The sequence below is a fragment of the Ambystoma mexicanum genome, chromosome 4q, assembly GCF_040938575.1.
Source record: "Ambystoma mexicanum isolate Mex_15411 chromosome 4q, UKY_AmexF1_1, whole genome shotgun sequence".
NCBI classification, from domain to species: domain Eukaryota; kingdom Metazoa; phylum Chordata; class Amphibia; order Caudata; family Ambystomatidae; genus Ambystoma; species Ambystoma mexicanum.
Genome location: NC_090928.1, coordinates 1,267,635,301 through 1,267,660,704, shown reverse-complemented (window position 1 = coordinate 1,267,660,704; position 25,404 = coordinate 1,267,635,301). Strand labels below are relative to the sequence as shown.

The window sequence follows — 25,404 nt, the reverse complement described above, 5'->3', positions numbered from 1 at the left end:
GTTTTAAAGTATGGAGATGATGTGCAAGTCCTCTTGCTTGCTCGCTTTCTTTGAACTCTAGCATTCCCCGTGGACTGGCATAATGCGGAGCAGAATTCCATTGGTTTTCTTTGTTTTTACTGTGCTTTTAAGTAGAAGATCAGAAAGTAGTGCCTTTTTATTTTTTTACACTACTTATACCCCAATGAAAATGTTTCTTCTATTTGCTGGAAAAGGTGCGAAACACTTGACTCTTGTGTTGGTGTTGGATCTGCTGATCATTGTCCATTCTACTGGCTACCTTTTCTCCGAAAGTATCTGCTGCTCAGAGGGGGAGGGATCTCTCATACCATGGAGCTACCCTTTATCTCCCGCTTTTCTTCTTTATTTCCAACCCTGGGTAAGGACGTGTACATAATGAGTCGGGGTAAATTACCCATTCTGTTTTTAGTGATTAATGTCACACATGCCATTGAAGGGACAGACTTGCTGAACCATCCCTGCGGTGGGCTTCAGATGGAACGACCTGTACTGGCGCCCTCAAAGATTTCACAAAAGTTAGATCAAGTGTTAAGTGGCCGACGTGACTGAGCAGCGAGGCTTCACTCTTGGGAGGGTGTAGTCCTTGTTTATCATATTGTATTTGCATTCTAAAAACGCATGCAGTATGTGGAATTCCAACTCCTCTGTGCCCCTCTACAGGCCATTGGCGAGTGATAATAGACTTTTGACCAATAAGAGATGGTGTGCTGTCTGCATGGGGGCAATGCAGGTGACGAGTGACTTTTTATGCCTAACTAGCAACTTGAAATGTGCACCCATGACCCCGAAGCCTGATTCCAATTCTGGCCATTGTACTTGTGGCTCACTTGCAGATAGAGCAATTCCCTGGTAATCCAAATGAACTGCATCAATCAAAGGAGGAACATCGTTTTCATCATACATTTGCGGGTCATTGTTCCGCTAGCCGCTGTGAGACGGGCATGGTGCTTAGCGGTGGACACAGACACAAGGATACAAGTTTCAAAAACCTTCCATTTATAAAAAATGGGGTTTAAAGAATGCCTAACTTTCGCTATTTCTAAATGGGAGTAGTCCCGAACATTAAAATAAAGAAATCGTCCCCGTCAAAAGTAAAGAATCTGTGTAAAACCTATACTTGCCCTCACCATCTAACTTATTTCATTTATTCTTTAATGTGATATAGATTGAAAGAAACTTCAAACTTTACACATAATAAACAATTATACATTAAGATCAGTAAAAAAACAATAGAAGAATATTATTCAAGAAAAAAAGGAAAATAATTAAATGAACAAATAATGATATGTCATATATCGAATTAAGGATGAGCAACACTATCTTTTCCCAAAGTTCTGTGCAAACCTATACACTTGGAATAATAGTATGCATATTTCCAAAGCTGCTCACATCGGGATTGTGTATTAAAAGAGATTTGCAGTGTACCTACAACAAGTCCCACTATGGCATATATTTTCTTAACATTGTGATTCTCGAGTTACTCAAATCAGTGGGCCCAGATTTGAATCAATTTATAGCCATATATTATAGAGTGCTATAAACAGGTGCATGCTACAAGTGTTTGTGCAATATACCCAGAATGACATTTCACAGATGGTTTGGGGATTATGTACAAATTCACCAAGCTGTAATACTATTGTACTAGTTAATGTCGGGCATTCCGTTAAAAGATGTTTGGCTGTCTCCAAGCATTCAGATGACTTACAAAGGCGACAAACTCGCTCTTGGACAGGAATGTTTTCCCTGACACCCAGATTCCTCAGAGTAAGTAGTTGTTCCAATCTGAACAAGGTGATGAAACGTCTGAGTCTTTTAGTAGGACAAAGATTCAAATACGCTTGGGGCTTCATGTTGGTGTATAATCTATATTTGATAGATTGATAGCTCTTTAAAGTACTCAGATGTGCAAAGTTCTCAAGCCAATCCCAAAGGTCTACCCTTTTCCCAAGTGCATTTTGAACTTCCTTAGTATAGGCTACCCCTCTGTGTGTCCAACCTATGTCAGCAAGAAATGTTGTCATAGATTTAAATAGGGGTGAAGTAGTATGTTTTTTAACCACTTTCTGGTGTATCACAGACAATAAGGGATTTGTATAACAACTGGTCATCTTGATATAGAACCCGGCCTTCCTTTTGAGTACTATTTCTTTTAGTGATGGAAGACCCAGTTCTAGTCTTATCAAGGCCATCGGCACTCCTGGGGACAAGCCCAATATCTGACGCCAAAATTTACCTTCCATCACTTGGAGCCAAGTTAAATCAAAAGAGAGGAGGGCCTGAAGGCCGTAATTGATCATAGGTGTAAACACTTGAATATATAGGTGTCGTGTCCCCCAGAGCGTGAAACCACCCTGCTTGTTTGAAAATGCAGAAATCAGTGCAGTAACTTGCACCGCCCTGATTTTGTGTCCTTGTCTGCAGTAACGGTAATCACCGTTAGGCTCAATTTCTACTCCGAGGTAACGATAGGAGGGTGCGTAAGGTATATTTGTTTTACCCACCATCGGGTTAACTCGGGATGCTCTTTTCCCAGTGAATCTGAGCACTTTGGTCTTATCTAGATTGATGGTCGGGCCATTAGAACTAGCGTATTCCCATTAAGTGGTAGCGGAGCGCCGAAGCCCACTAATGGTGTTATCAAACACTACCAAGTCATCGGCATATGCCGATCTAACTTAACAAAGGGCCTCATTCGGATGCCGGCAGTCGGTGGTACTGGCGGGTTGCCACCGACCCGCAAACATGGAATCCGCCACCTGACTTTCCAGTGCCACCGGGACATTACAAGTCCTGGCGGAGCGGGAAGTCAGGTGGCAGATTGGGTACATCCCCATTCCTGTGGAGTCCTATAGGACTCCATGGCAGTGGGGAGATGAAAGCATCGGCACCGTTGCTAACGGTGCCGGTGCTTGTATGACGACTCTGACTACCAGGGCCAAAGCGTCCATTAGGGTCAGACCTGCTCGGTGCTACGGCCCTTGCAGTCAGACACTCGTAGTGTGGTTGTCCGGAAACAAGGGTGCCAGTGAGCTTACTGCCACCCCTGTTTCCGGACCGCCACATTCAGAATGAGGCTCAATGTGTAGGGTATTGGATAAAATATGTGTCTCAAAAGGATATCTTGATGGCCATGGAGTTTCTTCTCAACTCCCTTCCCCAAGCTTAAGTCGCTCGGGATCTCCCAAAGTTCAGTTTGTTCCAAACAGTTCACAAAAAGGCAGTTTGTTTTCTTAATTGGCCCAGTTCCTGTACTTCTCTCAGGCTTCCCTTGTCTGATTCAATGCTCTCTAGTATAACACAGTGCTGCTTTAGCAATGTTTTATTTCTCAGGCTTCCCTCGCCTGATTGAGTGCTTTCTAGCATAACACAGTTCTACTTTAACAATGTTCCTGGGTGGACCTTTCTGGCTTTCCTCGCTGGAGCTTAGACACTCTACTCGTTAGTTTCAACTCTTCAGTATTTTATATTGCAATATTTCATCATCTTGATACACAGGGTTCCCTTCCCCAATGTTCCTGCATTCCTCATGTGTTTTATGTGTCAGACTTTCGAAATGACACAGCTTTACTTATTCCCATGCCTGACCACTCTGACACTGTAGTATTCCTGTTATTGTACTCCTTATACTCTTAGTCTTTCCTCAGGCTCTGCGTCCTGGTCTCTGTCTGAAACGTGCTCTTTAGCACTCCGACAAGTTCCACTTTCCTGGCAACGCTGTGTTCTGTTTCATCAGATTCCCATTGGGATCTTGCTTCACTCATAATTCTCTTTCGTAGCCTTTCCCGTCGGCTTTCACTTCCATTAACTTTATTCATCTTGCGTTTCAGCTCTGCGATACTTAGTTTAACTTTCGCATTTCATTGAGACTTTCGACAATGCAGTATTCCACAGGACCACTCTGTTACTTTGTTTCATCACAGTTCAAAACAATTGAAGCTTTCTTTCAACGCGTCTCGCTTTCTTACGCGTAACCTTGCTTGCAACTTGGTAATCATTTGTGTCATTACAAACTGGGCTGTCTCATCACTTTGAACTCACTGATTGTACTTTAAACAAGCGTCCTTCACAATTCTTTTATCCGAGGTCAGGGTCTCTTGCCTCCTACCCGTCAGACCTTCCTGGGTGACTTCGCTGTCCCAGAGAAACTAGCAATATCTGGCACAATGTTTGGAGAGATTAACCAGCTTTTTGACTTCCTTTGATGAACCCTTTCGGCTTCTTGGAGACAAGGCTCCCTCGCCATGCTGCCTCTTGCTTCAACCTGCAGCCTTGCAGCGTCTCGGTATCCCGTTCTCTCAAGCCTGGTTCTCAATAGCCTCTGCTCAGCTGCTTGCCATCTCACCTGCTCTCCTTCTCAAACTCGTCTTTGCCTTCCTGGCTTTCTGTGCTCCCCTTGTGAATCTGGGTTTCGCCTTTTATTCTTAGTTTGGTTCTCAATTGGATTGAGGTGTTCTGTGATCGTAGCTAAGTGCCAGACTTCGCCTGTCCTCATTAGAGGGACATTCATAGAAATAGTAAAGTCCTTTTGAGTGTATGTGTTCCATCGTAATGTTGTTAGGACGGGAGAAGCATTGAGGGCTCTGGGGAAACTAGGAATCTGGCTGACAGCCTGTTGGCATGTCGGGTAGGGTGTTATTTGAAAGGGGGGGGATACCATGTCTCACCCTCGGGTAATCCCTCCCAATCCCAAGAGACCCTCCACCCAGGTGATCCTCCCTCGCTAGTCTGTCCTCAGGGTCCGGATCCAAAAGCGATAGTCCTCACCTGGCCACCTGTTCAGAAAGAAAAACCCTTAGGTTTTTCACACCACCCAGGAATCTATTTGACGGTTTCTGGATGGCCACTGAAATATATTTGCAAAGGCACATGGACACATTCAGTTTCACTAAATAAACTCTATCAAACTGAGTTACGGAGCAATGATCGGTTGCTTTACAGGCTCAGAAGTGGCTTTTGAAATGCTGCCATGCTACTTCACTGCTTCTGCATCTTTGGGTACTTCAGTATTTCATGTGCTTTTTTAATTGTACTGTCGCACACTTGGTTAGGTGGCAGCACATGTATCTCAATGACAAAGTCTTGCACTGTGTGGTCTGTCTGCATAATTAAATTAATTTTTATAATGCTCTTAATACCCAAGCTCACGGGACCGGGATTCAAACCTGTTACTCTGCTTTGTCTTGCTTCCCAGATGAACGCGTTGCCCCTGAGATATCCTCCGGGCCCAATCATGTATTCAGCAGCTTTATAAAATGTGCATCCGTTGTGTTTCAAGATCATAAATAATAGTGTTCGTTACTTAAAAGTTCATCTAAGGGGCATTACTTCGCCAACTTCCACATGACCAAAAAGTCTTCAACGCTTTTGTCATATGGTTGTCGCAAGCTATTTCATGCACACGCATCGTGGCATGCTCGAATTAATCTCAATAGCTTGTTGGCTTCAGTCTTCAGAAACCTCCAATGCACACAATGTTCATACCAGTAATAGCGTTATTATCCAGTCCATGATTTTTCTCAGAAAGGCCTTAATGACTGTAACCTGTCTTCACAATGTGGCCCCTACCCCAGCATTTGTCCAGTGATGATGACTTGTGGAAAATGTGAAAGGTGTGCTGTGTGTATGTGGAGAATTGTATTCCTGGCTAGTAATTCATCTGGCCATATTTCATCCCTGCTGGAGCTAAGAACTATTGTCTCGTCGTCCTTGTGCACAGAGCCACTTTTTGGGCCAGTACTCCAACAATAGGTTCTTTATTCTTCTCCTTCCATTTCCTCTTGTGCGCTTTCCTCGTTTTTGCTTTTGACCATATATATTTTTTGCAATGAGGTGGTGCGTGCCCCCAACCCTCCCTCCATCCCCCACCTCATTTTTGGGTAGAAAGCAAAACGATAAAGTGCACACAAGAAAACGGATCACGAAAAACAAACGTGATAAGCAACAAAGAGTTTTTGCCATGATTACTTTGTGCATTTTTTGAGAGAGTGAAGTTTCACTGTAGTAATTCAGTCTGCCAGCATAATTTACTGTTTCCCGCATGTTGTCAAATTAATAGAATATCCTTCATGAACGTCGATGCCACCTCTCCTGATCGTTTTCAGCAACACGCCATTTGGCTAATCATTAGCAAAACGAACCTTGCACAGACCAGATAAAAAATAAGCTGCCTTCTTGGAGGGACGTCATAATGTTGGTTTCCAGATAACGGGACGCACATGTTGAGAAGTGCGTCTCTCTAAAGCCCATGCAGCTACATTTTTCAAATACCATAGGTAGGTTATGGTGGTTTCGTTTCCACCCTGCAGGTTGAACCTTTTCCTATAAATTGGCGGCCATGTTCTAGAAGAAAGGTGCAAAGAATTGAGCCTGGTGCTCTTAACAAAGCTCAGTTCCTCGTCTCTTCCATTGGGGTATGCAGGACTGGCATTGGTGTTCACAGGCAGCTTCTATGGGGGCTGCCCACCCCACTGATCCCAGTAAGGCACTCCAAGAAGACATGGCGGCATTTAGAAACTTGCCAATGAGTGTCCTGCTGTGTCCCAGTGGAAAGCAGTACAGGAATCTCCTTAATGTTTTCAAAGTTGCATGAACATTTCTGAATATTCCTTGACAAAATGACCACGTGGAAATGTCTGAGAGTTTATTGCACAGACTTCAAATGTTTGACTGGAAACATCAAACATGTCTTCACTTAAACACTAAAGGATGACCCTGTAATGGTAATGACTTACTACTCCTGCAGTTCCAGATGAATGTAGGGTGAGTGTCTGAAACCTTTGGTTACCCAGATGTTTTGGACTACAACTCCATTAAGTCCAAGGCTGCATAGTCCATTGTGAAGGATCTGTGAGTTGTAGTAGAAAGCATCTGAAGAGCTACAGGTTGCAAACCCCTGCTGTAAGCCAATGCTTAGGCCATTCCTCTTTCGGTATCTGAACAAGAATCCTATTCAGCTTCCTGTGTCCACTTTCTCTTCCTCTAAACGCAAAGCAATAGACAAAATCTTAAATAATTATCTCACCACTCGCACCGGTTCTTTGGAAGATTATTCTAGAGGCCACTGGCAGCTAGGGTATGCGGGGAGGACACCAGAAGTCATTTTTTCCGCTACCCTGACTGCTAATGCTTTGTGATGACTATGTCATGTTGTGATTTGCTGTATGCGGTTTCGGGATTGTCTGTACTCCTTACCAAACTGTCCATCAAAGTCTCTCACCGCTCAACCATTATCTAACCTGCTCAAATTCTCTGTTCCACTATGTTATATGCATGCCAACTAAGCCACCTGTTCATAGCAGTTGAACACCTCTCCCATTAGACGTCAAACAGAATGCTCACGTCTACAGTCAACCCACATACTGCACTCCTGGACAATGCATCCTAGCAAACCGGTCTGTTTACTGCACACGCGTACTTCATTGCGGCAGGACAAAAGTCACTGGGCACTCCATCCGACGCCACTGCCTGTAATCAAGTAACAGGGAGACTGCATGAAACGAAATGAAAATAGAAAGCTCCCTCTAACCCACATGGGGGAACAGTAACTGGGACTGAGGTCGGGAATGGATGGCCCCACCTTATCTGAATGAGAACGCATTGATAATACGTAGTACAAATACAGGTCCTGAAGAAGATGGCGACATCCGTTGTGTCATCGAAACCGCTCGACCACCCCATTGTATGATATCCCAGAATGGAATTGGGGATACAGTATAAATTCACCAACATCCACGTGTCGGTATTACCAACATTTAACTGATGATCCTTCCCAGATGTATCTGGCTAGAATAAGTTGAACACAGAACCTATGTAGTACAGGGACAATACAAATAATCAGTCCCCAAGAAAACTGATCTGACTGGACAGATCTAGAAATCATTTTCATTTTCACTTTTTTTGCTTTATTTTTGTTGAACCACAGTATACCAACGAGTCTATACTGTCTGTACACACTTCTTTCGGGATGAATGAAGAGAAAAGGCATCCAGCCAGAAAGAAATACTTCCTCCTTGAAATGTTCATGCAAAAAAATAGATCTGGTTCAACAATTGGTGTTTTTTTAACTCTGTTGGAATACCACACATTGTAGAGGTAGGGATAGACCCTCTCTGCTCTTTCCTTTTAGATAGGCGGCGCACCAGCTCTGGCCTAGGGATAGCACTACCTTACAGGGATAGGGTGTGCTTCCTCTTGGGGATAGTGCTAGCATACACACAAAAGGTCTACTTTTGAATCACTCCTGTTATAAAAATAAGAAGGACGCTCTACGACTGTTCCTGTGTGATTAAAAAGTACTGAATACTTAACAGTAGGGCAAGTACACCTTGTAGGTGTTTTGTTTTGGCCCAAATAAGTTCCCTGATTGTTTTTGCAATGCTTCCTATCACCATGAGCATGCAAGGCTCCCCTCTGGACACAAATACCTCTATGCGCCCGATACAGGACACCTAGAAACACTTGCACACAGTGCTCAGGGTACTTTAGCTTTGCAGACATCAACACACATTGTGCGTATAAGGTGAATGGCCCAAAACCTGAACGATAAAAACAATCCCAAATATGCCAAATAAGCCGAATTACCCAATTAGACTGAAAGAAATCAATCTTATGGTACATTTGAATGATTTCAGCCAGTCATAATCTATTGATTTAAAAATAAATAGCAAACATGTGGAGCGGGGGGGTGTTCCCACTCCCAATGTTCGGTATTGTTGGGCTTAGGGGGTTGCAGGGATGTCCCCCGCGTCCTCAAGATTGGAGGGTTGGGACCAAAAACAAAATACAAAAAGAAAAAAAAGAAAAAGGATTCCTGCAGTGTCAGGTCTGACCCGCATTAGAGGGAGGGATCTGAGGCTGCAGGGGTGCAGGAGAAGCAGCAGCGGCGGCGGCGAGCAAACGAACGGGTATTAAGTAGGGGAAGAGGAGGTTGGTGTATGGCAAAATTTGTTTTTTTGGCCGAAGTAAAAAGCGATTAATTCCCCCGTTAATCATTTTACTTCGGTCAAACAACCCAAATCCAAATCATTGATGCGTTGTTTGGAAGGAAAAACACATTTTATTACATGCAAAAATATCAGACTGTCCTATAGAACCGTATTAAAACGGAGCTCGCCCCACCCAAAGAAGTTTCATCTTTTATAGCGGAAAACTGCAAATTAACACAACTATGCATAATAAAAATGACATGATCCCACACTCCCCATTGGCTAACACCTATACACAATTCTAATTATCCCTTATAGTCCATTACCCTATTAGTCACACATTATCTAAACACATTCCCAAGACAATTGACCTACAACATCGTCACTGAGTTGATTAACTACCAGGCACATTGTTACCATAATACATTTCTTTAAGTAGTAAAATATTCTTGACCATCACGTGATGTTGCACCTCTGTCGGATCCTGATCAAAGTGTTGTGAATAGCAAGATCAACTCGGCTTAGATAATACAATGGTCCGTCCAGTGCTCCAGATAAGATTTTGAAGTGGGAGTATTTTACGCCCTATTTTTTTTAAAGTTGGGAGTAAAAATGTAAGTCCAATTTCCAATAGGGGTATTTTATAAGTGAGTAAAATGTTTTCACTATAAAACACAAATGTTTTTGTAATAAATAATTATTTGCAGCTACTTATTAATACACATAAAAAGATACAGGGTTACTTCTTCTGGTCAGGACGTAATAATAGATTCTTCCTGAGGTACATCATGCACTAGTGGTCTAAACCTATCCATGGAGCTGTGTGGGTGAAAGAAAAGGCACAATGTCCTATGTGTTTCCTTCCATTTGTTTTTGTTGGGAGTATTTTTACTCCCTATTTTTATTCCTTGGGATTATTTGCCTACTTTTAGGGAGTAAAAGTGGCCGAATGTATTTGCACCGAGTGTTGATTGAGAGCTGTTGGGTTTTATTATGGTAATTGGTATTTATTTTGATTTCACTGAAAATAAACTAGAAGACGTAACTTGCTTGAATTGTACTTGCAGGTTTATTTCCCTGGAAACTGATTGTTTCTGTGGGGGAGTGGGGAAAGAGTAACTAATTGTATAAATACAAGACTGAACTCCTCCTGGTAGGTTCCCCCGACATGCTAAAAAACCTAGACTCACAATTCAGCCACTTCACCATCGACACCATCAAAATTCCTGTCTCAGATTCTGTGAAAACTCTTGGAGTCTACCTGGATTCCCGCCTATCCATGGATAGACAAGTCAATGCAGTAGCCTCCGCAGCTGTATATCATGCTAAACTTATCAACGCAGTCAGACCCTTTCTCTCCAAGAGAACTGCACCAACATAGCCAGAGCCATCACCGGCTATAGGCTAGACTACTGCAACATACTCTTTCTAGGAACCTCCAACAAAAACCTAGAGAGGCTACAGGTCGTACAGAACAATGCTCTCCGGGCAGCCCAAGGCATTGCCAAAAGAGAACACATCTCTGGGGCCAGGAAACTAGCCCAATGGCTCCCAATAAAGGAAAGGATCGTCTTCAAAGCCTTGACACTGACCCATAAGTGCATTCACTTCACTGCTCCTGCATACCTCTCACAAAGGATCCACCCCGTCTCCACTACCAGGCCAACTAGATCACCGTACACCAACATGCTCTCTGTGCCACTAGTAAAAAAAGCCAGAGCGGGCGGATCCAGTTTCCCCTATCTTGCACCCATTCACTGGAATGCCCTACCTCCCACGATCCGAGGTGAGGCCTCCCTCGCCACTTTCCGCAAAGCTATGAAAACCATCCTCTTCACAGAAGGCCCCGCACACTAGCATGAATACTCACCACATGACCCAATGCATAAGTTGTAACACAATGACCAAGTGCAATGTCTGTAACAACAGTATGATGTTCTGTAATATCCATAATGTATCAACGACCGCTACCATGCCTGTACCTGTGTAACTTCTTGCAAGTAACAGCGCCTCAATGCCCAAGGGCTGCTTGTGCGCTATATAAAAATAAATAAATAATGAGGGTACTGTGGTGGTGTGGCTTATCTGGCTAGTTTCAAAAGAAATAAACCCTCTTTTATGGGAGTTAAAATTGGTGAAAACATTTGGTGGATTCATTTTAGATGAAAGGTGAAATACTATAGAATTGCATTTTCTACGTACTCCCCACCCCTTGTTTGACTACCCCGTAATGTCTGTGCGGTGCTATACTGGCACAACGAAGCAGGGAACCTCTACCTTATCACCTATTGTGCTGATGTGCCATTTACAAACCTAGATGTGAGAATAAAGACGTGCCATCTATCCACATATTATTATACAGGTTTACCTCATTCATTATTAAAGTTCTCCTTTAATACACTTACACTTGCTGTGCTTAATTGAACGGGCAAGTATTAATTAATCCTGCTCTGAAGTAGCAAACCCGCTATGCGCAGTGAGCCCCGCTCATGAAATGTACAGTGAGCACGTGTGTAGGTATGCTTCTCCTGGGCCCACTGCTACTCCCCATGCTCTTTCGGATATATCGGTTAGCAAGTAGCGGAACCGGACCTCCCTAGTCCCCATGTCCAAAGCTGTGGTCTATGGACGAGCAGGAACTTCAACTCCAGCAGGGCCAGTTCAGCCTTTAGTCTATTCGAGGTTTATAAACACTGCATCCAGGTGATTGATCATGACGACCGCTAGCTCAGGGCCCAGGCACACGTATTTGCTCTGTGTGATACCCATGTGATTGATATTCATGTTATCTGGTGGAGTCCAATTCAGATGCAGCAGCTTCATGTGCTTGATCAGAGCGCAAAATGGGCACTAGCAATTGGTTAATCAAATTAGACTCTTGGCGAGTAAGGCATGCTGTGCTCTGAGTATGAATAGAATTATCTATGTTTAATACAATGGGAGGGATGGCACTTTGTTAGGCACGTTCACATGTTCGAGTGATTGGAGAGTCTTCAACGTCCTCTTTTGGCAAGTTGTGTGTGACCGATAACCAGAATGGGGGAGAGTACAGTGGTTCTCTGTGAGGCCATTATGGTTGCCCTTATTGTTTGAACAGTGAGATGGCCTGCCACCAATATGGACCGAATCGGAACTGCCGTCGTTGGAAACTGTTCCGTACTTTGGATTTTGATATAGGGTTGTCCTTCAGACGCAGTACTACGAGCGCTCTTAATCTGCTAGTCGGGTTTTAACCATCTACTGCGTAATGCCACTACTCAGTAAAAACGTCATCTCATGTACAGTGTTTCTCTGTAATTTACATCAGGTGTCTGTTGAATGTACACACAAAATCATGAGTGGTGGAGTTGCTGCAATGAAGCTAGGAGAAACCTTTCATTGCCTTACAAGTTCCACTCATATACCGTGTAGCTGCTTGCCCAGGCAGACGCCATACTCTTCAATAGCACATTACCAATGAGGGCTACTACCAGAATGTAAAGAGCAATCTTAACCAATCGTCTCTTCAAAAATAATTTGGGAGTTTAGAATTATTCATTATAAACATTAACAAGGGGCGAGGAAAATTAATGAGCGCCATTGGTGGGGTTGATTGAACCCATTGCACCTGCTTGCTTCCCAGGAATGTCTTTTAACCTTTGATCACTGAACATCGTGGCCGTGACAATGCCGGAGCACATATAAACCTACACTTAGTCGAAGGCACACAAGACTGTGCATAGGCAGGCAGAATGATCCCTGTTGCTTTATAAAGAGACACCTGGTGTCGAAATGCTGGACATCGCCTTTTATGGCTGGTTATGCCATATCATTGCTATATTTTAGGGCCACGATGGTGCTGAAATGTGTTGATGAAACTGCTATTTCAGGCAAGAGAGAGAGAGCAATCTGTCCAAATTTGAAGTACAGCAGATCGACCTTTGCCCGGGAATACAAGTACTGCATTGTTTCCCACTTCTGCGTGGGAGTAACTGTGCAGGAGCCCACTTTGGCCCGGGACTGCATGAGAGTAACTGTGGAGGAGTCTGGTTTGGTTCAGGAGGGGAAATAGCAAACTATGTTTTTGTTGGGTGAGGGATGTGTCATGGCACTGACCCTCTTTGGTCTGTTCCTAAACAGACTGGACACACGTATAACTGGGGGCGATACTCCTGTTCCAAAGTTGAGAAGCACCTTGGTGCCTTTGCTCTTTGCGGATGGTGCTGTATTTATGACAAAACATAGACGTCCCTCTATATGGTGCGTGAAACTTATGTTCGCTATTGTAGCCATAGAAAGTTGAGTATTGATATGGACAAAAATGGGGTTACGGTTTAGGCTCAGCTAGGTGAAAAGTCGAGTTTTATAGTTGCCAAAGTGCTTCTTAAAGTAATAAATCCCTTTTCACTATCTGGGAGTATGCTTTGCCAGCCCAGGCAAGTGGTTCTGACATGATAAAAATGCAAGCATGTGCCAACAAACCACCAGTGACATTTCAAGTTTAACCTTCTCTTAGCAATCTATCGGTGGCCACTTTCATTGAAGTTTTTAATGCGTAATGCCCCCCTATGGAGCTGAGCCAACTTCCATCCTTGAGTATGGGAGAACATCCACTCTTAAGATCCTTTCTAAGGATTGGCAGGGAACTCTTGTGGGGCTTCTGCTGTTTTGGATGCAGGTTTTTCCGGATCCATAGGATGTGCTCATTCATGCCCCTATCTGGAGCGTTGGTGTTCTGGATAACACCCAGGACCTTCTCTTATTTGGCTCAATTACGCATGCGCTACGACCCTTAACCTTGGGATATCCTTGGGATGAACCCGAGCACAGTGAAGTGGGATAGTCCACAGTAAGAGGGCTTGTTTGAGAATCTTGGAGCACCATCGAGTTGGGCAACTGGAGGAGTATGGCCTTGGATAACTTGCATTTGGAGGCCAAAGTGTTTCTAGACTTACTACAGACTTCCTTGAAGAAAGGGCCCGGGTATGACTGAGGACTTTGTAGTTGCTGCTTAGGTCGTTGGTATTCAATTTGTTTTATGCTGTGCCACCCCTCGAGTAAAAATGTTGTTGCTGAGCACCCTTGCGTACATTTCTGCTGGGCTCTGTGACAAATCCAGGGGATTTTTACCTTCTCATGAAGGGGAGGTGGGCGCCCCCTTTGAGACTAGGGAGGTGAGCATGCTACCTTAACACCCCATACCTAGGGGACAGGGAAAGCAGTATCGCACTAGGGGTGAAGACTGCCCTCTCACCCCCACACTTAGTAGACAAGGAATCCTCAAATCAGGGTTTTACTCTGCCTCCCTTTAACACAGAATCCCCAGTGTTTGTTAACTATATGGGTGTTGAGCACTACAATAATATACAGGGCCCTTTTAAAGGTCGATGGTGTGGTTTCTGACTGTTGTTTGTTCCCATTCATACATGTAGAGAGGAACACCAAGATCCACTCGGGGTGAAAGCAAGGATTATCCTAGGAGGGCTGATAAGGCCTCTAGCCCACGCTGGGCTAGAAATCAAGACACCCCACCAGGAGGTGAGAGATTCAATAACATAAGCAGGGCTGAAGAGCCTTGAATCCCATGCTAGGCTAAAACGCACAATTGACCCAAAAGGGGGGTGAAATACCCAGCAGCAGTGAACAAGAGAATCATCCAAGATGTACCGAAGTACAAGAGACCCCCAGGCTGGGGCAAAAGACAAACTCAATTTAAAAGAAGTTGAGTCAAGACATTCTTGTTGTGTCCGACAAAGGTCACATTTCAGTTTACCCAATTGAGACTTGAACTGAGAGACCAGGACCTAACTCCACCAGGAAGAGATGAAGACTAAAAGACATTTTGGAATTGCACCAGTAGGCTGGGGATCTGAGAGAAAATGTAAACCATTTTGGATGGAGGGGAGGGGCTCCGACACCAGCCACAACTAACCAAGCAAAGGAGGAACAATCCTACTTGGGCTAAGATTGTTGTTTTTTCATTAGTGGTAGGGACAGATATGTTCGCTTGGGTGAGGATGGAATTTTTTTTAAAGACATCCTGACGAGCACTAGTTCTTAAATGGGGAAATCGTCATGCGGGACAGGGAAGGCAGTCTTTCCTTTAATAAAATGGAGAAGTTAAAATCGTGTTGTCTTGTCCATGTACTATGTCGGACTGGTCACCACTCCCAGATGCCATATCTGCTTAAATTTCTAGAAGAGCGATCACCATGGTCCCTTTTGGTAGACCCTCAGCCCCCAGTCCCCCTGCCTCCCCCCGGTCATCCTTCGGGACCTGGGGAGGAGAGGGGGTCAGCCTCAAAATTGGAAGACCACTGGCTAAGGCTGATCTCTTTTAAAAGTGGAAATTAAGCCTACCTACAGGACAACTGGATACATAGAACAAGATCTGTAAGGACTAGGCTATGTAACCCACTAACCCTAAGCTCAAATCTCTGCATACCTAATTCACCCGAAAATTCCAGAGCCATCTTCTCGATCAGCAAACCGCACGCACTTCACCACACTGCAACAACATACAAACCACACATACACCGCACCAACAGCACACAAGGGATTGCATCAGTCCGATAAACGCCAAATCTCAGCGCACTGTGAAAACCGAACTGAAGCTGCCAACAGCACACCACTTCTCTCACTTTCCTACTCCCTCTTCACCCGACTAACCAATCCCACCTTCTTGTTTACAGATCCGCCTGAGCGCCTCGGACCAATTCCGTTAGTGACGGTGCAAAGTATAAATACCTTTTTAACATTTAAGTTTTTCTACTGTTTCCCCCCATCTGCTTGTTGTTCTTCAGACCACTTTATGGGCAGCATAGAATTTGCCATGTGGCACCGAATGCCTATAGCCGTGAAGCTAAGAGCCACAAGTTTTAGGGGGAGATGGGAAGGGGCAAGACAGGTCATTCCCTCCTGAAAAAGAAGGCACGAAGAGAGGAAGGAATAGCTGGACCAGCCCACGAGAAAGCAGTAGATGTTGCTACCGGAAAGAAGAGCACAGAAAAAAGAAATGCTGACGGGGTAGTGGGTCTGGAAAAAACGATTTTAGTCTAAAAAGAAAGGGTAGCATGATGACGTATTGGAAAAAATTGCAAACATGTTTAAAAAAATTGGCAAAAAGAAATTCAAATAAGGTTAATGTAGCAAATTCAAATGACACAGATCAAGCTGATGGGGATGACTGGGAGCACCTGAGCGCATGGTTTGAGAGAAAGGATGATGATGATGATGATGATGATGTGGAAGATGAGGATAATGATAGTGACACAGTTGGGAGAATGGTGCAGAGCAGAGTAGAAAGAACCCTAGCATGGAAGTGCAATAGAAGTGTACTGTTGTACTGCGTTACTGGGTTTGTGCTCTTGTGCCTTCTTCGCTTGGACCGTTGGACCCTTGGATTGTGACGACTCGGCGTGTTGAAACTGCTCGAGTCGGCAAGAGGAAGGCTGACGTGTGTCAAAACACGCGGATGTGGACTCAAGTTTGAAAAAACACCTCCCCACACCGTCATCAGCCCCCGCCTCCCTGTTTGAATCTGATTGGTGCGTCGCTCCTCAAACCTACCGGTCACGCTCACCGCGCGCGCACCGGAAGTGCAATAGAAGTGTACTGTTGTACTGCGTTACTGGGTTTGTGCTCTTGTGCCTTCTTCGCTTGGACCCTTGGACCCTTGGATTGTGACGACTCGGCGTGTTGAAACTGCTCGAGTCGGCAAGAGGAAGGCTGACGTGTGTCAAAACACGCGGATGTGGACTCAAGTTTGAAAAAGTAACTTTTGGTGTTTTCCCTTGGTTATATTAGCATTAGTGCAATTGCACTGGTGCAATTGCTGCAACCTCTGATGCCCAATCTAAACTATTCTTCCACATCTTTTTCTTCTCGTCCCTCTCTTAGACACCTCCCCACACTGTCATCAGCCGCCGCCTCCCTGTTTGAATCTGATTGGTGCGTCGCTCCTCAAACCTCCCGGTCACGCGCACCGGAAGTGCAATAGAAGTGTACTGTTGTACTGTTTGATGGTGTGGCGGGTGCCGGGGGTCGAATTATGCAATATAGGTAAGCTGATCCTAAACAAAATAAAAAAAAAAAACTCCCAATAGCCTCACCCTGAATAAGATTCAGAGTCGAGACAGGTCTTTACGGCATTCTTGTATAAATTATACAAATTATACATTGATCATGGTCGGCAGCTTACGCAGCGGTAAAAGCGTGAATAACGTGAAGTCTGATTCGGCGCTGAACGGCACAGCGCCGTTACAGATTCAGAATTCAACACTTAATGAATCAGCACCACTTCCAAGTGCGCTGCCTTATTTAGAACGCGAGATGGATGGTAATACTGTACCCTATAGCCTGCAATCGCTCTCAGTTGAACCCAACGATGATATTGGTATGATTATAGCCCCACAGTGTGAGTCATTTTTGGGCAAGCAATTTATACAAGATGACTCTAAAATAGCTAACTTTATGACTCCCTACAAATATGTACAACCATCGGTTTCTGATATCAACCCGCTCAAAAATGAACTATCTGACGTTTCCATAATGGCCCCTGCTCTTATTAATGTATGGGAAAAACGGGTTCGGATTTCATTAGGGCCTACCTAGTTCACCTGCAATACTCCATCCTGCTCAAATTGAAAGCATATACTTACATAATCTTGAGGATGCCGCACAGGAAACCACTGCAATAGGGTATCCACTCCCGCAAAGCCCATTACTCCTGGGGCCCTCAACAAGTTCCCCTTCTAATGACACCATCGGGAAGATAGGAGGGTCGGTGGTAGTTATTAATCAGGATGTGTGCGCAGATAATGATATTATGTGTGAAAATGTTGAGATACAAATATCAAGTGACAAACTGCCTCCAAACAACAACTCTGTCATAGAAGAGATGCATGGGCTCAGCTCGATAAACAGTGCACAAGAAAATGTTCCCTTTCCTGTAATTACATCGATTCTTAACTTATTGGATAAAGGGCACGATCTTACGCATGTGTATTTGAACACGATTAAGGATAATATCTCTGATCTCTCAAGTAAAATGTCAAAAATGGAGGGGTTTATCTGGCCATGCAGAAAAAATAACTGTTAGATGCTCACATTACACAACACGTTCAGAACAAAAATATACTGAAATTGGATGCGTGTACTCAGACTGAAGAGCGCTCATATGCGAATGCTTTGAATACTGGCTCTCTTGATCATAAACCTGTTCCAACTACATCCTCTGGCGTTTTGCTAAAATTAATCCAAGCTAATTCTGATAAAATTGATGAGGTACTGTATCGTATGTCGGTACAACAGACTCTACATAAATGTATAATTCCAACAGCATCTCACGAGGCAATTTCTAGTCTCTCGTCCACGACCACTGCTCAACTTCCTTTAGACAGCCCTACTCCACTCCTGGATGCGATGTCAAATCAACAGGAAATACTCGACACACGTCTATGTGGAAACATTGCAAACATTATTGATGAAAAAATTAATTTCAATAATGAGGTTGAGGTGACAGAAGATGAAAATTCTAAGGATATGAGTGGAGGGTTTATGTCGCGAAAAATGAAACGTGCACAAGCGAAAGCCCTAAAAAAGGTAATTAAAAAAATAATAACAAAAAAAAACTGTCAATTGCCACAAGAGGCAATAAAATCAAAAAAGAGTAAAAAAAAAAAAGGGCACCAGTTTCTTACCACCACTGATCAGGAAACTAACAATAGAGACGATCCAAATGATACAAGTAACAAACTAGTGATTAACTTATCACAATTAAACGAGGAATCCAAAGCATTGTTGAACCTGGCATTACCATATGACAACAAATTGAAAACGCTTCAATAAAAGCCCTACTAAAAGAAAGAAAATGTAAGGTGGGCAGCTCTTCGGATGAGATACTAAACCAAAAACAAGGTCGTCTATCAACCTTTTATCCCGTTATTAAAATGAAAACAAGTAAATTGGTCAATAAAGACGACTTAGACATACATCATGCCTCAGGTTCACTTGAGGTCGATGCTAATTCGCATCCGCTAGCCAATGAATCTCAAAGGGCAAATGGTAATCCAAATGTTGTGGTTATTCAAGACGAATGCAACCTTGAGGAAATCAAACACGTTGACCTGGAGATAAAAAATACTCTGGCTAATATAGAAAAAGCCGCCTCTCCCTTGTCTACAATGAACCCTTTACATACACTTAGAAGAAGAGGCAAGATGAAATTGATCCTGAATCGCCAGACCAACGTTCACGTCATAATTCTGAGAACGATTTAGAACAGTTCTCATTCTCACGTGATACACGATACATACTTGGGTGGCAAAGCGATCCGCAACTAAACGGACAACAACGATTGAACAGATCGTTTATATTTAATATGTTTAAGGGTAATCCCCAATTGAGAACACTGATCTATAGTGATAGTGAATGGTTGAGGCTTGCAAATCATAACAATTTACGTATGATCTGTGCACCACAATCATTGATTATCACTAAGCTTCTTTGGGAACATAGGAAAGATTTTGAACTATGCGGCTTAGAACTATCGCTATTAAGATCAATTGAAGAAGCCGATGCATTTCTAGATGCTCCACTGGCTCGTGCAAAAAACCAACTTGATGAAAAACCACCCAGTGGAAATGTAGAACATGCTACAGAATTTATGAATCAAATTTCCACTTTGGTAGGAGTCGCCTCAAATATAACCTGGTTGGGGCCTTTAATGACCTCCTTGATCGACATGGCATCAAAACAGAAACAATCCTGAAGAAACTGAGCTTAAGGTCATCTCATGGAATTGCTGTGGGATGAAAAACCTTAATAGATGGCTTAATGATTCCATTTCTATGCATCTACCACTGATTTTACTTATACAAGAAACAATGTGCCTCCACACATTCTTTTGTGATGGATTTGAAGTTTAGTAGGCCTGCGCAGCGGGCAACTTTTGGTCGCCCCTCGGGGGGGTGGCAATCTTGATCACTAACACTATTAACCATAAATCCAAAATGATATATGAGGACAATAATGTGTTGGCGATCAAATTCATTTTAGATGAATATCCAGATTGTCCATTATCTATTGATATGTATTTACTATAACCCAGCAGATGGCTCGCTTGAAACATTTCTAGATTTACTCGATATCCTATTTTTACGTGTATGTGATCATAATCCAAAGTATACGATTCTAATTGGTGGCGATTTGAATGCGATATGTCCCAATGCAGAATTTTTTCACTCCTCTAATTTCAAATCCAAACACAAAGAGAACTTAATCATTAGAGGGGAAAAGTGGACTCAGTACCTTGAAGACTGGAATCTCATTCAGGTGGATTTTGACGCCACCGCTCATAATGGAACTTGGAGAAGAGGAACGGCAACCTCCTATCTAGACTATTTTTTTGTTTCTGAATGGCTAATGGGTCATATTAACAGGGTAACCATATCGGACATTAAATACGGTGACCATGCCAACATATCCTTGATAATAAAAATGTCTGTTCCTCCCTTAGAAGTACGTCCACTTCTTAAAATGATACAAATGAAACGTTCTCACGGTTCTGTAGGGTGGTCGCTATCTATGTGCAGACAACTAAATTATTTGATTAATAAGGATCTATGGAAAACACCCGGGGTTGACTATTCTCCTTGTAATGCTCAATTACGTGAAACTTGGAACACACTGATAATAAATAAGCATCTCATGACTATAACAACTACTGCACAACCTACCCAACCTCAACATTTGCATGTCTTTGTGCATGAAATAAATAGGCTAAAACAAGAAAAAAATGCATGTTTGAGAAAACTGAAAAAAAGTTCTGTAAATTGTGAGATTTACCTGCAATGCAAAACCAAGATCATACAGAAATATAAGAATATGCTAAACTCTGTACGATGCAGATTGAAATTAAGTGACAATCAGCGGACAATATAAGCGTTATTAGCTAAAGACACTCGCCGCATATGGTCTACAATTAATAACTCTAAGAAAATAGACCAAAATGAATTAAGCTCATCCGTGTCTGCAGATGCGTGCATCTTATATATTTCCAATAAATTCAAACTTCCCGCAAAAGTTTCTGATGTAAATTCTGGTATTCTCAACGAAACTATCACGGATGAATTGTGTTTTACTATGGAAGAAATAGTTGACGCTATCAAATCATTGAAAGCTTCTAAAGCGGCCGGGCCAGACGGGGTGCCGCCATGTTTGTTAAAAGATGATCCGATCTTCTGGGCAGCAATTCTTTATTCCAAATTTAAGACGATCATTGATACAAATTCCATTCCTCCATCCTGGCGGAATGCGATAATTATTCCAATCTATAAAAAAGGCGACAGCAACAATCCGGCTAATTTTCGGCCGATCGCCCTTATGGATGCCTCTGCCACAGTCTTTGCTATTCTCCTGGTAAAGAAACTACATTCCTTCATTGATGATAATCATATTTATTCGAAATACCAAATTGGCTTCAGAAGGAATATCGGAACTTCTCTTAACGCAACTATATTAGCTCATGTCTTTGCTGAATCCAAAATACCAGGCACAGGATCCATATATCTTGCCTCCTTGGATCTAACGAATGCTTTCGACTGCGTCATACGATATGGACACCCTGTGGTCGGATAACGGTATGTTTCCACCAAAACTAGATACTCTAAAAATATATTGTTTATGTTTTGCTGATGATATTGTTATACTCGACAAGACGCCGTCTGGGCTGCAGTTGAAGCTTGATTCATTCCAGCTGTATGCACAGAAATATAACCTTGATGTGAACTTAAACAAATCACACATTATCATCTTTCATAATGGGAAAAAAAAGAAAAAAGTTTATTTTTGGACACTAATTCGATGAAGATTGGAAACGGTGACCTCACTAAAGTACCTAGGATATGCTCTAGCCAATAACTATTCTATTAAATTCTGGCAAGACTTCCTAGCATCGAAAGCACGTATGCTACAATCGATGATGAAGATCATTTACAGAAGATACTGTATGTTTTCACTCCTCCCGCTGCTGGAATTTTACTTAAAAAAAGCTGTGCCCATTTTGCTATATGGGTTGGATATTTGTTTGATAAATGTTGATGCGATCTTAAATAAAATTCAGGGTATATTGTGGAAAAAAACTCTAGGACTGTCATTGGCTTTACCCAATTCCATCATTCGACAGGAACTGGGTATATCAGCGCTAGCGACTAACTGGAAATGGCGTAAACTATCCTGTTATTCAAAAATGTTACTGCCTCCAAGTAATACACTTTACCATGACCTGACCACTTTATTAATGAATAGATCTGTTCCCTCTGTGGAAGAGTTCAAAAATGAAATGAATTTGCTATTGAAAACTATCGATGTCACGATTGATGACTTTACCCTAGGACTCCCAAAAAACAAGCGAAAATTATATGATTGGGATTGGCTGCTAACCTTAGATCAAAATAAACAATACACCCTCTTTAATGAATATTCCTTAAGACCTCGAAAGTTGGGCAATTGCCCCCTTTATCTTAAACTATGTCCGTGTAACAAAGCCAGAAATATTTTCATGAGATTTAAATTCAATCAGTTTCCGACTCTGGAACGTATGCAGAAATGGGTACATATAAGAGATCGAAATTTGACTCTAAATTGTCGCTATTGTAATTCAATCCAGAAAGAGACTATAAAACATCTATTGGTCTATTGTCCATATTTCGAACAACTTAGAATTTCTACTTTGGGCGAATACGCTCCTAGTCTGACATGCAGGGCGACAGCATGCGTATGGTCCTTGCTCTGACCAGACTATTATATAAAATAAATGAACAACTGGAAATTAAAAACTTCATTTTTGGCTAATTTATGCTGTTATGAAACTATCTGGACTTCCATGATTATCGTACTGAATCTTACATCCATATAATGTGAAATTACATGGCATTAATGAACCCTACGAAATATATTTAATGCATTGGTGTTGTAATGAAACAAATGTATTTCTATCACGAAAACAAGACACATGGACAAACTGTGACTATATGCAGGTACTTATGATGCTTTTATTTGTAAATAGTTTTCTGAGGCTTGTGGAATCTGCTTAGATCACATGCTGTGCATAGGCCGACATCTAGTGGAAGCTGCGGAGTATTACAGTTTGTTTTTCGAAGTCGAAAAATGGGCGTCGACACAGGGAGTGCCAGTAATACTATCCCTAGTGTGACGTCCCCTGTACCCATGATCCCTCACGCGTCTAGGATCCCCAGATTGTTTTTTTCCGCCATTCTGGTCGGAAGCACTTCATCGGAGTTCCCTGGCTTTGCCATATTTTCACTCTAAACTAATTCTAATTTGCCCCGTTTGACCAACCTTTCGTCGATCAACATCTCGACGCCGAACCGGGGAGGAGATCAACGTCGAATACCCGACGGATTGGGCCTTGAGGCTTCCGCCTCGGCTCGGGCCTGGGCCGCTGGCCTCGGCCCTACAAGTAGGGAGAGTGGGGGTGGTACACTTCCACACTCGACACCTTATTACCTACACACACTTGCCCGCTGCCCACAGGCGCGTATGGAGGGTACGCCCTTTCAGTTTTGCCCCAAGTGTAATAAGAAATACCCTTGGGTAGATAAGCACGCTACGTGCAACCTTTGCCTACCCAGAGACCACCCCGAGACGGGTTGCAGGGCCTGTAGTAGGTTTAAGGCCAAAACTCTTAAGGACCGCTCCACCAAGCGTTGGGCCCACCACGCCAAGCTAGCAGCTATGGAGGCGGAGGGTACCTTCAGCGACGGCAGCGACGCCGAACTTTCGGACGGCGAGGGCACCAAGGCGTCGAAAGACAGCCGAACGCACGTCCCCGGCCTCGGAAGGTCGTCCGTCCCGGCGACTATGGGGAAGTCCCCCGGCGACAAAAGCGTTACACATACACACGCTAAACACAAAAAATCCACCCGAGATTCGACGTCGTCGAAACCTCGGAAAGAGGCACAGAAGGAGCGGTCCGAAAGGACGTCCTCTGGGCGGTCCCGGTCGAGGTCGCCGCACGACGTCAGGCAAGCCTCCACACTTGCACAGAGTGCCTCGACCATTAATATCCCGGAAGATCATTCGTCCGGAGACGAACACGACTTCCACCCCCAGCCTGCACCCCAGGAAAAGGGTACATCACTTGGGAGTAAAGAGGGCCCAGTTTCGAAGGCTAGTTCGAAAGACAGGGATTCCACCTCCGATCCTCGACGCCAGGCGTCGAAAGATAAGGGAAAGGGGAAACACACTTCCACCCACGGGGAAGGGGGTAAACAGCAAAGGAAACAACCCTTGCAGTCCTCCACTACAAAAGAACTGACCAAGTCTTCTCAGGGCCAATCCATAGAAAGTCCCAGCAAGGTCACCCCAAGCTCAAAACTCTGGTCATGCGAGGACATTGACAGAGTAATGTCAAGGATGTCTTCCTTGGCGAATTTTTTCGAAAGACACCCTGAACAACTCATAGCTTTAAACCCTCGGGAAGATTCTCCCTCAGGGTCAAGGGACCCTATCCCCTCAAATAAAAGACCCCGGGTCGAGACACCATTTAGGCCTTTAGACCCCATCGAGGTCCAACCCTATTCTTACCTCTTCCCTACAGACCAAGGAAACTCTTCCCTTATAGAAGGTCAGGAAATTGACACGCCAGAAGATCCTGCAGGATCAGATTATTACGGCGAAGACGAAGACGAGGATGAGCCAGAAAATAGCCCAGATATTTTCAGAATGGACTCACCAGTCGAAAGGGAAGCCCCAGTGTCTGATTCCCCGATAGATAATCAGCCCCTCCTGAATGAACTGCTCTTTCGGGCAGCTAACCACTTCCACATAGACACACAAGGTGCCCAGGAAGAAAGGGACTTTGCGGAAGAACTAATAGGGGAAAGGAAGCCAGTAGCCCAGACCATTCCCATCCTAAAATCTGTTCAACGCAGAATAGCACCATCCCTTGTCAACCCAAACCTGACAAGACCTGTAAATCCGAGAGTGGAGAAGCTGTTTAAAGCAGCCCAGTCGGACCCCCTATATATTAGAGGTCAACTTAAGCCAGACTCTCTAGTAGTAACCAACACCCGCAAAAGAGCTGGTACACCATTATCTTCCTCTGAGGCTCCCCCCGACAAAGAAAGTAAAAAACTTTATGGTTTTGGCAGGAAAGTAGCTTCCACGGCAGCCTACCAAGCCAGAATCGCGAATTCAACCACACTGTTGGCTAGCTACAACTGTCACCAGTGGGAAGAAGTGGCAGCACTAATAGACTCTGCTCCCGAACCCCTTAAAAGCCAGCTAGCTCGCATTTGTGCGGAAGGAAGGAACGTGTCAGGCTGCACTGTAAAAGCAACTCTGGACGCCGCTGACAATGCGGGTAGACTTATAGCAGAGGGGACTGTCATCAAAAGGCATGCTTGGTTGAGGCAGTCGGGATTCAAAGCAGAAACACAAGCTGCGCTCTTAGACA

The 25,404-nt window shown here is 43.6% G+C and overlaps 1 protein-coding gene across 3 annotated transcripts in view; it reads left to right on the top strand.

Annotated features, from left to right (window-relative positions):
* CUL9 (cullin 9) overlaps window positions 1-25,404 on the top strand; it is a 1,917,728-nt gene that overhangs the window by 50,399 nt on the left and 1,841,925 nt on the right. The gene's annotated exons all lie outside the window — the stretch shown is intronic.